This window comes from Mycteria americana, chromosome 3 (genome assembly GCF_035582795.1).
Source record: "Mycteria americana isolate JAX WOST 10 ecotype Jacksonville Zoo and Gardens chromosome 3, USCA_MyAme_1.0, whole genome shotgun sequence".
Lineage (NCBI taxonomy): Eukaryota > Metazoa > Chordata > Aves > Ciconiiformes > Ciconiidae > Mycteria > Mycteria americana.
This window is the reverse complement of record NC_134367.1, coordinates 94,908,691-94,923,088: the sequence shown is the minus strand read 5'-3', so window position 1 is coordinate 94,923,088 and position 14,398 is coordinate 94,908,691.

The window sequence follows — 14,398 nt, the reverse complement described above, 5'->3', positions numbered from 1 at the left end:
GGTCCTGTCCAGCAGGGCTGCCACACGTTCTTCTTGAGGCTGCATTTTTCTGATGGGGTCCACCTCCCTGCCAGGCCAGGCCCAGAGCTCTCAGTCAGCTATTTCCAGCTCTGACTTAGCATGTTGTGTTCAAATTCTGTCGAGGTATCACTCGGCTCCTGTCCTTACAGAGGAGCAGCCGTGTTCAATGAGGTAATGAGCTGAGAAGATTTGTGGGTGTGCATATTGCAGCAGGGTCAGCCCATGCAATCCATGTAAAGAGCACTAAGTCTGCATTATTTGTCTTAATGTGGCACTCTTACAGAAGCAGCTGTTACGGGGCTGAATACTTTATCGACAGGACAAACACAGCTAGAACAGCCATCCATCCCAAAGTCAAGTGGACAGACGCATACTGTTCAGTGCTGTGATTGCTGAAGCCTAAGGATCAGGATTAACATTCATTTGTCCTTATCCTTTGGTTTGACTGAAGCACCCTTGTGTTGCAGGGTAGGTTGGTAGTTCAGTCCCCATCTCATCCTGTAGCTACTGTGAATAGTTCCCTGTGCTTCCCCAGTGCTAGAGAGGGCCCTGTGCCCCCACTCAAGCCAAAAGAAAAGTATCTTTCCAGATACAGAGAAGGTAACTGGTAAGATCCACGTGTTGCAGAACTAAAAGCCCATGATCTCTGGTTATCATTGATTTCTACATGGGGCTTCCCAAAAAGTTTCTGCTAATGTGGTGTAACTGAACCAAATTCTCAGCCAGGGTAAACCGAAGTCAAGCCCTTGACACTAGTGGACTTGAGCCACTTTAACCCCAGGCAATTTTTTTTGCCTTGCGACACAAGGCAAGACGCCCTACTACAGTCAGGAAAAGGACTCAGCATGTCGCTGCTGCTGGAGACAGGGCTATATCCAGCTGGCAATATTTGTGCATGTGCCCAAGAGAGCAAAAGCCTCCTCTCCTCTAGGTCAAGAGGTTAAAGGCTTTCATTTTGGGCGTGAAGATCCCACCACGTAAACTTTCTCACGATCCTTGGGTGTGACTTCAGAGCCAGCTAGGTACTGGAACCCTTTGTGTGTGTAGCACAAATGTGAATCCAACCCAACAGACTAGCTGTTCTTTTTTGAAGGATTTTGGGTTGTCTTTGTAGAAAGTTCACAGGGATTCCACATTCACAGTCCCGCTCTGCATCAGCTGGCAGACTCAGAAGAGGCCAAGGGCTGGCATCCTCGCTGTTGTCCATGGCTGGGGGATAATGGCAGAGCCTTGTGTGGGAAGCTGTTCTTCTCCTACCTCCTTGTTAGAGAAATGACCTTATTCACCAGGGCTGTCAATCCAACACCTTTCAGCAGCAGGAATTCTGTTTAGAATAAAACAATAGACCCAAAGTTGATAATCAGATGCAAATTATGTACCAGTATGCAGAAGACAAAGAAAAGATTTGCATAAAATGTTTGTATGACAGCAGCTAAGTATCCCTAATTTTTTCCCAGAAGATATCAAAGCACAGAGAGCAGTAATTCCTCACCCAGCTCATCTCCCCTCCTCTAGCACAGCCCTCAGCCTGCAGTCCTGTATTTGAGGGCAGACCAGTTCACCAGAAAGGTGCCCCTTCCCCTCCCACGTGCCGGGGGGAGCAGCCTGCTGCAGGGAGGCTCGGGTCAGGCTTGGTGGCAAAGTCAGCACTGGTTGTTTCTTTCCTCGGGAATCTCTTTTCCAGGAGAGGAAGCCACTAGCTAAGAAGGTGAAACGGATTTGCTGCTGCTCTTCTGTATTAGCAGAGCTTGTTTAACAACTGCTCTCTGTGGAGCTTAAAATAGTCTTTTGAGGATAGGAAACTGCTCACCAGCTTCAAACCAACAGCTAAGTCTTGCGTAAAAAGAGCAGTCCAGGGTGCCATTGCTGGCACAGTTTCTCTTTTGCAAGCAGCCGGCCGTTTGTTGTGCGGTGGGATACACTGGTTATGTGTTTTGGCCAGTCTCCAGTTCAAAATGCTGTCCTTCTGCTTCCACTGTCTGTTGGGGTTGGGGCCAGTGTTGGTCAGAGGCTGAGATGTCTCCCAGACCCAATGGGGACTATTCACCAGTGCTAATGGATACCCTAGAGGTTTAAGTAGGTTTGCCAAATCCTGAAGCTTTGCAACGTGGCTGCTGCACATCCTTGGGTTTGCAGGTGGAGCCTGCGGGTCTTCCTAAGGAGTGCAAGCAAGGTGGCTTCAACGTGAGTGGCCTTGATGGCTGCTTCTCCTCAGCTTGGCGTTAGCTCAGGACTATTGATGCAACACTCGGAGGATGCTAACGGCACCCTGGCTTGGAGACTGTAGGGATCCCTCCTGCATGATGCCGTCCAGCCACGCTGTGCTCATCAGGGCTGGCTCAGCTCAGACACTGGGAAAGATCCAGTGAGAGGGGAAAGGGTGCTCGTAGGATGTAGGGGCTGCGCGACTCATGTCAAACCCTGAAGCAGTGTGACACAAATGAAAGGGAGAACGAGGGTTCTCCAGAGATGCCTGTACAACACACAGGAGCCTGACTCATCTCTGGCTGCCCAGAGGCCCTTCTGTCAAATGGAAAAGAGCTGAGCTGTGGCAGTTGCAGCAGCGGCTGCAACAGCAGCAGTGCCCTGTTCTCGTAATTCACTGCCATCTGCTTCTCCCAGCCAGAATCTATACCTATTTTTCCCCCCAGATGGTTAAAAACATGCCTTGATTTTTGTCTTCTGTGCAGTATTTTATTTCTGATAGCTCTGGACCGATCTCAGCTGCAGTTCACCACGAGAATTGCAGAGTAGTCCCACCTTTCTCCAACTCCAGCTCCATGTATTAGCTATTTTCTTCCAACAGTCATTGGTATGTGCGGATGTGGCCTCTCTCCCTCCACCCTCCTCTCCTTCTCTCTCTCTATCTCTCTCTCTCCCACTGGATGTGTGTATATATATGAACCAGGGCAAGAAACAAAAAAGCTGATGCTTGGAACAGATTAGTTTGCATTACACAGCCGACAGCCTTTCTTGGAGAAGGCTAGATACTGGGAATTCAGCATTTCCCCTTCATCAGTGATTGATTGTCTCTGTGTCTTGGGGGGATTAGAATTCTGCATTTCGAGTCAGTCTTGGCAAGTCCAAAAGTAACAAAAATGCACCTGTGACATGAAATCAGGCCTAAGAAAACTTATCCTTTCCTTCCTTGGCTTCATAAATGCGCATTTTTCATGTGCATTTCTGGCTACTTTATTTAAGACGTACAGGGATTGCGGCCTTTTTCATCCCAAAGCACTTGATAAAGTACTTTAAAAGAGGTAAATACAGTGTTTGCCCAGGCTGGACAGATGAACACAGATTAAATCCTGCACTCATGTGCCCAAGACTACAAACTTCCCATTAACTGCTACTGTCTTCCAACAACTCTGCTGACAACGTTTTTGTGTTCTTTCTGCCATACAAGATATTTTTAGATCAGTATTAACCTCTCTGTGCTTATGTAGGTGGATGCATGTGTGTGTGTGTATTATTAACCTTAGTATTAACAATTGCAAAAGGTACCTGCTTGATTCACTCCATAAACAGCAGAAATTACTGAACACCGATGAGCTCCGTGCTGAACACAGGACAGGCTGTGTACCTATGCGGAATGAGGAGTCCCAGCTACAAGGAATGTGTAATCTTGCATTCATGTTATTGCTTTTAAAAAGTAAGAATAAGGTTACAATCTGTTTCTCTTTTAAAGGCCCACTTCGCTTCCTCTACAATTTTGTCTTGTGAAATGTGTTTGGCTTGAAAAAGACCAGGCTGACTCTGAAAGCAAGGGAGAATATTTGTGAAACGTCTGAGGGAGAGCTTATCAAACGATATTGGAGCAGGAGTTTATTAAAGATTTAACCCCTTTGACATTTTCCCTTTTGTTTACTGTTTGTTCACATCCCTCTAGCTCACAAATATACTGTTTATTGTCCTTCAGATTTTCCGTATCATTAATTCTGTTGCTGGAGGCTCCAGCAACAGCTGTATTTGAAGAAACTAGATTATAATTGAGAGAAATCATTAATGATTTTGTTGATGCCCTCTACCTTCCTTATTGATTTCACGGGAAATCATCGGCTTGATCCTATTCCCATGGAGCTCCAATGGGGAGGGGGCATATGTGTGAACGTCACGATCCGCTGAAGTTTAGGTGTGTGCGCTAGGGGCACAGGAGAAGTCCTCTCCGGCTTGGGGAGAGTAAGCCACCCCCGCTCCCCACACCCCCCTTTCCAGCCTGGCACAGTGAGAATGCATCATGCATCATGTGTACTGGCTACAGTTTATAGGGCAGAAGAATTTGTTTTATACAAGATAACCCAATTATCTGCATCCTTTCATTTAAGTGGGAGGCTACATTTGCAGCTATAAGATAATGATTCCAGGCTCGGCTTTGCAGATGCGAGCTTCTCTACCTCATTACAGAGAGGGCTGGTTTCAGGCACGGGCAAAGCTATCGGCTGCCAAAGGTGGGAGCCTGCCAGGGGCAACCAGCACCCCGGTTTGCCTGAGCTGGAAGAGATGGGGATGGCTGTAGCCGCAGCAGGCACAAGCCGACTGTCCAGCCTTTCCCCCCAAGCTGCGCGGTATCAAAGGGGTAGAAAAGGAGAAACACATCCCAGGAGGGACCCACTCTGCTGCTGCCACACAGCTGAATTTTGCCTGCCCAAGGGTGAAGAGAAAATCCTTGGGCTGCAAAATTAAATTTTGCCTACCCTGCTGGTAAGCCTTGAGCCAACTCTGATTATGGAGGTATCTTCACCTCCTTCTATTTTGACTACAAAGAGAGGCTTATTGAAAGGTTGATTTTGATCCCTGTTAAGAAAAAAATAAAGAAGGAGAAAGACAATAAAATTCCTCTTGCTTCAAGGTTTTAGATTTAAGTCTCACTGGCAATACAATATTTTCTGAAAGTGTTAAGTTACTTGAGGAGGAATATTTTGAATCTAAAATCATTTACATTACCTCCATTTCAATATGTTTGCAGCATCTGCCACTTTTTTTGTGACCCTCTCTGAGTCCAACATAAACACATTATCCTGCAAAGTCTTAAATAAAGGTAGGTTAGACACTGCTTCTGCAAGAGGCAATTTACTAAATCAGGGATGATAAATGTAGAACTGCGGTTTGAAAATGAAATGTGATTCTCCACCAAGACAAGCAAGGAGAAAAAAAAGTGCTAATATGAGAAATTTCTATTGGTAATTTCTTGATCGGCTAATGCTCATTTTCCAGAGAGACAGGCACCTCTTGGTTCCTGTAAAATATTCTTTCTCAGGCATCTTCCATCAAAATGTCTGCTGGTTTTGGGGGCTCAGAGGTACTTTTTCCAGACATGGCGAATGAAGAAGAATATTTAGCACGAGACACCTCACACGGGATGTTTGGAGCAGGGATGAGCTCACCCCCTTTTAGCTGAGGTGGTCAAACTCCATATTATCCCTAAGACCAGGTATGTCCAGGGCAGCTGGACCGGCTCCTCAGGCAGAGGGAGGCACATTTCATCCTCTTCCTCCCTCACCTTCCTATCGGCCCCTCCATCCACTCCGGCTCCCCGCAAGGGTGGGACCGTAAGGGAAGTCTGGTGGGGTGTGAAGCAGGTAATGGGGTGCCAAAAGCTGGGATGGAGAAAAATAAGGGCTGACTGGGCAGAAAGAAGGGGCAGAGCTGCCAGGGTCCTGGGGACCCTGCCCAGCTCCCCTGCCCCAGGGCCTGCCCCCGTGCTGCCCATAGCCCAGGACCCCATTTCAGCCCAGCCCGGGGCCATCAGTCCCTGCCCCGCAGCAGTGCCAGCTTACATCCTGGCTTTCCCCAAGTTTCGGTTGTCCGCTTGCCCCCACCATCTGTCCAGCAGTCCTGGCTTCTCTTCTCGTGCTTCAAACTGCCCCACCGTCCCTCTTTCATCCCTCCCCCAGGCCATTTCCCACCCCCTCCTTTCTCTGCCCGCCCCCATTAATTCCTGACCCTGTCCTGCCCTGGCTTCCCACCGGCTTCTCCCTCTCTCCTGGATCTTGCTGGGACCCTCCAGTCCCTCCTAAAGCTGGGTGGAGATGTGGCTCCTGTCTCCCTCAGTCCTGATGCCAGAGACTGGGAAAAAACAGAGGGGGAAAATTGGAGGCTTTTATTCCTCAGTGCCGGCGTCGTATGCCATGAAACCTTCCAGCAAGTCAGATATTGCGGTTTACCTGCAAATCTGAGGGCTACTGAACAGCTGTAAATCCGATCCCAAATGTGTATTGTTCCTTAAGAATATCGGTTTGTGCATCCTGATGGAATACGGCACTGCTCTGTGTGAAATACAAATGAATGGTTTATTATTGGCTTCTCAGAAATCAGGACTGGAGGTTGTTCCTCACAATGTGCTCTGATTAGACCAGGTCAGACCAGCAGTGTTTCCTTCTGTCTCTGTAATCTATGAATGATTTGGTCCATATGAAAATTACGCTATTTTCCACTAATTTTCCTGCTTGACTTCTCTAATAGGGAAGTCTGCTGCTGTTACTCAAAACCCTCATCTGGTTTTCCTGGGGAAGTATGGATGCAGAGGTTGGTTTAGCAAGGAGAATCGCTTCACCCTTCACCAGAGCACAGCCACTTGGGGAGCTGCATGGAGAAACTTCCTTGGAAACCCACAGGGTGAGTGTGCGACGCTCGAGACACGAGGGGACGTGCGTGAAAATACTGCAGCACCTGGTGAGCCCCGAGAGGCAGGTTGCAACAGAGAGGATTACGTTTTCAAGCTTTAAAAAAAAGTGCCGCCTATACAATAGTTAAACTAAGCCCTATCCTGACTCCAGTGTCCCTGTATTTGGCTTTACCTCGGGTTGACGGTCTATGTTACATTCCTCCCCCTCTGTGCGGTACTGAGCAATGGTGTGTGGTAGAGCTGGTTGCTCCCAACGTCTTCACGGCTCCGTGCGAGGTCACCTGCCAGGCACATGTGCCCAGCATGTCACTCTGGAAGCGGTAATAGCCATAGCCGTCAGAGTCTCTGGCTCTAGTATCAGGCTAGCATGATTAGCTCTTTTTCTCTTTCTTCTGAGGACTAGATGTAACTGAGAAATCAATCACACTTCAACCTCTGCCAGCCTATAAAGGGTGGAGGAGGTGGAGGTTCCCAGCAGGTTGTATGATCTGTCGTTTCTTCTCTGGTCTGAAAGACAGGGAGAGGAGAAATGTCTTTGCTCCACATTCCCGCTAACTTTCTTGGCATGATGAGCTAGCCAGCTAATAAGCAAGTAATTATACATCGGAATACACAGTTCAGTGGCAATGCTGTCTGTCTGCAGCTGCACTGAGAAATGAGGAAGAAAATACCTTGTTCCAGCTCTGCTCGTGTCTCTGCCTCGCTGTCTGCATTTGGGTGAGTCACACCTCGACTTTGTGTTTCATCCCCCCCTGCCTCACACAGGGGAGCGCTCCCTCATACTCGCTTTTGATCAGGGGTGCAATTCATGACTGAGGCGGCTATGCCAGCAAAACCCGTCTGTGTGAGTGCGGATTCATTTGTTGCTTTGCTTGGGAGCAGCGGGGAGATGGGTGATCCTGGCAGGAAGAGCTCTGCTGGTAAACCGTGCCTCTCCACCAGCAGCGCTTCGGTGCTGCACAGCACCCACACACCTGTATCGTGTCCCCAGGTAGCCCCAGCCCCAGCTTTTCTAAAATGATTAGAGGAGCTCTAAAAACAAGTTGGTAAAAGCAGTTGGTGTTTCTATAATTTCCTCCCAATAGGGTTTTTCTGTTAATTTCTTGTATGTACCATCTCATGTTACTTGGTTTTACAGTAATGGCCCTTCTAACTCTGGTTTGCCAAAGAATTGTGCTATAAATAGTCATGGTAAATTGAAACACAGTCTTTCACCATAGGTTTTCTAAAATGGATCAAGTTATAGAGGAAAAACAGGGATGTCACTGTGCCTTAAGGAAGTGAGGATATTTAAGCATAGAGGCAACACGGAACTGTGGCTCAGACCCACCCCAAAGGTAAGGAGGGAGCAGCAACCCTTGCAGGGTGGGGCGTTGTGTTTTAGAGCATCCTTTCAGCAGGCACAGTTCCAAACATTTCCTCTTCTTTGCACATTTCTTTTGCACCTTCTGTATTTGTGCAAAGAATTGTTTAAGGTATTTTGACTTGAACAGGTGGTTTGTTAAAAATGTAGCTGTAGCGTGTCACTGGAGAGGAGGGGGAAGGATATGTGTTTGTGTGTACGTACAGGTTCACGCAAAGACAAAAACCACTGGACTCTTGAGTCAAGAGTGCTTCAGCAGTGGTCAACAACACCTGAAAATGAAGAGGCAATAGTAACTTGTAAGGGTACCTCATAGACTGTATGTAGCATCCAACAAGGAAACTACTTCTGTGCAGGTCAACTGTAGAGGCTTCATTCTCAAACTCGCTTAGAGGAGCTGAGCCTTATGGGCTAGTTTTGCACCATGGGCTAGATTTGGGTCACGAGAAGATGGTGGCTTTTGGATTAAGTCAGAGGGGCCAACTACCTTTTTTTTTTTTTTGCGTTCCTTCCATTTTTCTTGACACTTGGACTTCAGGCATCCAAGTTTCCTTAAAGTCATACAGGGTCAAACACTGAGATTAAATAGTGTATATACAAGCAGTATCTGTGCAGAGACTGCTGGGGAACATAAATGAGGGCTGAGGGACCCAGACTCCTAGCAGATGAGCTCAGAGAGTCCTCCCTCACGGGGTAAGACTTGCAGCACTCTATCCCTTCAGACCTCACCAGCTTACAGATCCAAAGCAGGGAAGTTCAGTGGCACTGAGATGCATTGCCCAGTGAGGCAGCTCCTCGCCTTCTCTCCTTAAGCCTGGAAACCCTCTGATGTATTCACCTGCCAGCCTGGGCTATAGGTATGAGCAGAACAAGGTGTGACAGTGAAACAGGCCATAAAAGTTATTTTGAATTAAAACCTGAGTGTCCACATCCAGCCTTGAGTACCTCTGGAGGAGATAGGTGCACTGGGGCCACTACATTTCGAACAACAGCCCTGGCCCCAGGATTTCCAAAACCCAGGGAGAAGCTGTGCTTATTTGTAATTCTCCTGGAAGGAATCTGGGCAGAGGGAAGATGGGTCAGGCCAGGAGAGTGAATTTGTGGTAGTGAAGGGAAATAGCGATCAGTTGGAGAGGTGTAAAAAGAGAGCGGGAGGAAGCCTCCACCAGGAACTGGGCCGACTCAGATATGTCCAGCCAAAACAGCAGGCGATGCCCGGGTGAGCTGGGGACTGCACGCCTCTTCTCCTGGGTGGAATGAAGCCCACACCGGTAAAGGTCTGACTATCCAAGCTGTTTGGACAGTGGCAGTGCACGTAAGCTACTTACAGCTTTGGAATTCAATTTTTTTTGTTGTCATGTTGCAGTGAGAGGCTGGTGGAGAGCTGCACCACTGATGAACAATGTATGGTTCCCCAGAAAGCAATGGGGCTGCTTCAGGTATTGAATTGCATGCTCTTGTCTGCAGTCTGGCACTGTTGAATCTTTCTGTAACCATCTCTCCCAGCTCTTGTGGTCTGGGATCAGTAGTGAGGGAAGATTCTCGTGGAAAAATAGTTTTCTCTGCAGCTTCCTTTTTACACCCACAACACAGATGCTCACTGTCCTGAAGCGAGGGTGGCTCTGTTTGGGGACAAACAGGGACTGAGGAACTTCTTGTGTGCAATTTCAAGTCAATGTATTGATGATAGATCAGCTTCCCAAAAAAGAGTGTGGCCACTGGGCAACTGAAGTGAGGAGGTACTAGCTGGGGTGTTACCTCACCAATGAGTGGTCTCAGGACATGTGAGCCCACAGTCTTATCTAAGCACTCCCACAAAAGTGACTCTGCAGGATGGCCTTCTCATCATGTCAGGCTATGGGAGACTTAATGTGCTGTCTGTGGCCAAAGGCTGTCTTCACCAAGGTCTAAACAGCAAGGTCCTATCTGAGAGTTGTCCTATATAGATTTCACTTTGATTCGTGTCAATTAATCATCCCCGTGAGTTGTGTTAAAACCTCCCAGGGGAAATTCAAGTAGCACAGTCTCCTGGGCGTGCTGACAACTGGTTCAAACACAGTCCTCTGGCAGAAGGCATCTGCTTCAGGAGTAGCTCCTTTACCCTCCCCAGCACCCCCACCCCCACCACAGGGCAGAGATCATATATTTCAGATCATCTGCCTGGCACTAACAAGATCCACAAACGATGCATCCTTTGCTGGCAGTGGCAGAGAGCATAAACAGGGGAGGATCATGCCCAAACCCTTTGTATCTGCTCTTTGTGAAAAAGCATCCCTCTCCACTGCACTCTGGGAGACATGTGCTAGGAGAGGGGGGCTGAAGCAATGTAAAGAAGTGGAAGAAAGGGAGAACAAGTTCCTTTGACCAGCACCAGCCTGACATTTTTTAACTCACTTTTTACACATGAAAGGAAGAGTAGGAAAGAAGAAGAAAGCATGAATGCTGGAGGAGAAAGAGGCAGAGAGGAAAAAAAGATCAAAGAAAGGGTGAAACAGGAAAAAGATGCTCCCAGTGATGCTGAGACACTTGTCTGCACCCGTATACCAGCCCCAATCTGTCCTAAAGCACGAGAGCAAAAAACCAGCAGGATCTCTGGGAAACTAGATATATAGGCGAAAAAGCATAGAGATTGGTAGAAAAGGTTGAGTTAAAAGCCTCTCTGCTTAGTGCACAAGAAATGGGATGGGGGGTGTGTGTGTCAGCACCTGAGCTGAGGAAAGGAGAGTGGCCCCACATTGAAAGCACAGGGGCAAGGGATTGCAATGGCTTTCACATAAGCCTTAACCAGGAAACAGAAGTTTGTCAACGTAAAATTGGGTGAAGGCAGGAGTAGCAAAATCCAATACAATAGCAACCAGCAGCCAGCAATCCCAGCACAACCCTGGGACCGGCTGCATCAGGAAAGTGCAGGGAGGAAGGGTGGTAAAGCTCAGGCAGGATGAATACCTTGGGTGAGGAATAGAGATGGACTCCCTCTTCATCCCTCCTTTCAGTACCAAACACTCTCTGTGATGAGGAAAGCTAATCAAAAAAGCAGAGAATACACAAGAGGCTCAGAGGTACTACTAGTGCTGTAAAATGCATTTGGGAAGAAAGCGAACACAGCATAGGTGTATTCCCTGGAGTGGAGATGAGGACAACTGAGGACAGCAAAGCGGAGCCCTTGGGATTTATAGCCCTATCTTAGCATACTTCATACTGGAAGCAGGAGATACCCAGGAGGATCCAGCACCAGCCTAGTGTTAAGGATGGTGGGAAGCACTGCTCTAGGCTAGGGGGATTTTTTTCCCCAAAGAGTTGCTGATTCCAGCACCTCAGAATGACAAACTAGCATTTTTTAAATTTTTTTTTTTTGTTACAGTTTTCCTATGAAGACCAATTAAACAGAAAGAAAACAGGCAGCGGACAGTTTGACTGCATCCTGTCATTGTAGCTTAGCCCTGCCTTCCCATCTTACAGTAGTTTGTGCTTTGCAGAGTACTTGGTGCTGTTGCCCCTAGTTTGTTTATAGCAGTCCGATGGGGCTCCCCCTCCCCACACACACCACCGGCTTTCCCCTGCCTTTCCCAGTTCCCCCTCTTTGGCTCTCTTGCTGCCCTATCTCGCTGCCTCGGGTCGGACCCTTGCCCCCGTGCTGCTCGGCTGCAGAGCCTGCCCCAGCTCAGCCCGGCACAGCAGCATTGCAGGAGCAACCCTGTCTGCTCAGCTCCTCGTTGCAGACCTGTGCTGCAGATGGAATTCCCTTGTTTTCCCATCTCCCTGCTAACATCTCTGCTGCAGTGCTAGAGAGTCCTCTGGCTTTCCCCTTCTCAACTCTCACCTCTCTTGCAGCATTTGGAGTCACCCTGGCTTTGCCCATTGCCTTTAAGGTGCTCTGTTGTGTTCCTTTTCCCTTCTTACTTTATATTTCTACTCCCTTTCAGTAAGCCATAGCAAGGGAAATGCTGCAGCAAAGCTTCCAGCTACTTCCATACGTGTGTGTAGGGAGGGAGGGGAGAAAGAGATGAAACTTCAGGGATCCTGGAGACATTTTTGGACATGGTGCTGAGAAGAAAATAAGTAGGAAAGGTGACAGAAATGTCAGGCCACAAGTTCAAGAGATCAGTGGGGCCCACAGATAGCTGCATCATCCCAGAAAAGAAATAAATGACAGACTGCGCCAGACTATAGCATGAAAACATTGACACAAAGAGAATTAATGTTCTTGCAACTGGACCTTGGCCTCACACAGTTCTTCAATCGTCTCTTGCCTGGTGACATTGTGCTGTATATGATTTGCTCTCTTTGAACACCACATCTGTCCCAGAGACTGTCTACCTCTTAACGTAGCTGTGAAATATAGGTGATGTAGTATGTATAAATATTTCAAAGAGACAGGACTCATTTGACAAGTGGGGTCTTGAGAAGGGACCGGAGACACTGACTCCCAGCCGGAAAGACGGGACAAATATGCTCTGCGGAAACAGCCTGGGGGGAAGAAAGACATCCCTCATCTTTGCTTTTTGACAAGTAGAATCACTACAGGGTATGGTTTCCTTACAACAAATAGATTGCTTAGCAAGTGTGCACGGGTGTGCTGGCTTGCTGTTGCCCACTGGAAACACCATAGTTATGAATGTTATGATTTATTAGGCCTCAACCAATAATTATTAATTACCTTATTTAGCAAATGCAGTTAGGTACTTGGGTTTTGGCAGTATTTTTTTCCACTCAGAATATCCCTGGACAGATGACAGCTCTTTCTAATTATTTATTATCCAATTATTTTTCCCTTTAATTCAACGGACTGCTCACAAACAGTCTCACTTTATGGTTTTTTACTGTTCCCTAATTGGATGAGTTCAAAGGTAGTTTTGGCACAAATACTTTTATTTGCTAAGAGAAAGCCGGGTTATTTCACATACTTTGGCAGTTTACTTTGAAATTCATTTTCCATGAGCATTTGTGCCAGTGAAACATGAGCACGTGCACTGAATGTTAACACAAAAAGGGGTGTGAAGCACACATTTTTGGGATTTTTTTTTTTCTTTAAGATTCATCATCCAAATATGTAACTCACCCTTGTTCAAACTCTGAGGCACTATTCTGTAATCTAATGAGAATCCCTGAAAAAAAAAAAAAAATGGAAAGGCTACAAAATGCCCCATAAATATCCTTATCTAAAAATGATGAGTAGAAAAAAAACAAAACTCCTGTCTCCATGGTTTTTTTTATCACCATGAAGTTTCCTGGATCTGCAAACATCACTTCGTCTCATTTCCTTGTGTTGCTTTCAGCCTGCTTCATGCAGATGCGGACAGTTTTACTTTGTCTCATCATTGTCAGCTCCTGCTTCTCCCCATGCCCTGGCAAAGGGGCTGCTCTGCCTGTCCTCCTAGTGCTGGCTGCCTCCTTCTACCTATACGCCCTTTATTAATGTTGCCACCACGCACTACAGGAAGGATGAAATCCTTCTCAGTGAAGGGTTTATTGTCTTAAAAAATAAACTTGCTCACATCAGGTGCTTTCATAAGTGCCCCACTCCATGCCGTCATCTTTGGAAAGGACACCGCAGAGTGCGAAGCCCACAGTTGCTTGGCAAATGTTCCCTTAGCTCGGTTACAGGAAAAAAAAAAAAAGAAATAAAAATACAAAGAGGAAAAAAAACCCAAACCGAACAAAGCAGTTTTATACTGGCGACATCCTGACAAGTGAGGGAATATGGTCCAGTGGGAAATCCGCCTGCCGAGCCTCCAGCGCGGAGGGATGCTGGTCACTGGGGTGAAGCTGCCCTGGCCGTATCGCCGCGCTCCTGCTGCACGCTATCGCTTTTCTCTCCCGCTGAGCACCATTTACAATAGCAATAACCGCTTACTAATTAGCGGCTATATCTATTAATTGCTTGTTTGTTAGAGCATGACTGAGCAGCCGGCCGCTCTCTGGGCCCTATCTCTCAACAATTTCCCCCCCCCCCCCTTTTTTTTTTTAATTACATTTTTATCCAGGGAGCGACTTGTTCGCACGGCGACTCGGTGCCTGCTGGGGTACGTCTTTCCATCCGCTTTCCCTTCGGGTATGGCACCTCTCGCCAGCTACCGTGGCGAGCGGACACCGAGGCAGAGCCGCGGGGCCGGGCCGGGCGCTCCCGGGGGCAGCGCGCAGCAGAGGAGCGCCGTGACCGGCGTGGGGCCGCCAAGCCCACGCGTGGCCGAGGCGGGCGGGCAGGCAGGGACCAGCCCCGGGAAGAGGCGGAGGGGACGCCGTGTCGTTAAGGGACGGGGCGCATCAGCCCGACACCGGGAGCACAGCGGGGCCAGCGCCGGCGGAGCGGCGTGCCGGAGCCCGTTCCCGGGGCGCGGTACGCCCCGCTAAGAGGGGTTCCACGGCGCTGGCTTCGCTTTACGGTCTGG